The sequence below is a fragment of the Mya arenaria genome, chromosome 9 (genome assembly GCF_026914265.1).
Source record: "Mya arenaria isolate MELC-2E11 chromosome 9, ASM2691426v1".
Taxonomy (NCBI): Eukaryota; Metazoa; Mollusca; class Bivalvia; order Myida; family Myidae; genus Mya; species Mya arenaria.
In genome coordinates this window covers 69,062,073-69,062,760 of record NC_069130.1, presented here as the reverse complement: position 1 = coordinate 69,062,760, position 688 = coordinate 69,062,073, and positions in this window count along the sequence as shown.

Genomic DNA, 688 nt, shown 5'->3' with positions numbered 1-688 from the left:
GATGAAAGAACATTTTACAACACAGAAACATGCGAAATAAAAACAATATAATAATAACAGTGGATGAATGGAATAAAAGCCCACATGTACATATATGTACAGTCAGATTAACTTTGTTCACTCATTCCAGTGCCTACAACTTAAGGAGGCAGTACCAGTTATGCATGCATACTGTATGGTTCCTAATTTCTCAAATTAATGCTGATAGGCCCATTAAAGGTGCAGCCATTAAACAGTGACTGAGTGTCCTTCATATGTTTTTGCAGGGTCAGTGTTCCACCTGGGCTTCGTTTAATGGGAAGGTCTAAATCTTGTTCAGCTTTAGCATGTGTTTTTTTTTTTACAGGAATCTCTTCATATGTTTGGATGGAGGATAGCGCTTGCTCAATTTCCTGGGATGCTGCTATAAGTTCCTCATTGTCATCATCATCAATTTCCTCCATGCTAGTAACTAGTTCTGGTTCTGGATTTGTCACTGGTTCTTTTCTCTTACACATGTGAAGAATATTGGACATGTTGTGCTGCTTTTCTATATTGTTTGTATGGTAATGATTTAGAGACATCAGATTTTTGTTACCAGTCAGCTGTGGCACCTCAGTGGGGAAACAACCGGCATCCAGCAAATTTGTAATGCATGTTTTTCTTGCAGAGTGATTAACATGCCTAGCCTGAAATCCAGCCTGCTCAC